Raw genomic sequence first — 318 nt, forward strand, 5'->3', positions numbered from 1 at the left:
TTGGAAGGAAAGTTATGACCAACCTAGGGAGCATTTAAAAAGCAGAGACATTCTTTGCTAACAAAGGTCCGTCTAATCAAGGCTAAGGTTTTTCCAGTGGTCATGTATGGATGTGAGAGTTGGACTGTGAAGAAAGCTGAGAGCTGAAGAATTGATGCTTTTGAACTATGGTGTTGGAGAAGACTCTTGAGAGTCCCTTGGACTGCAAGGAGATCCAACCAGTCCATTCATCAGTCCTGGGTGTTCTTTGGAAGGAATGATGCTGAAGCTGAAACTCCAGTACTTTGGCCACCTCATGTGAAGAGCTGACTCATTGGA

The sequence above is a fragment of the Bison bison genome, unplaced genomic scaffold, assembly GCF_000754665.1.
Source record: "Bison bison bison isolate TAMUID 2011002044 unplaced genomic scaffold, Bison_UMD1.0 scf7180017863988, whole genome shotgun sequence".
Lineage (NCBI taxonomy): Eukaryota > Metazoa > Chordata > Mammalia > Artiodactyla > Bovidae > Bison > Bison bison.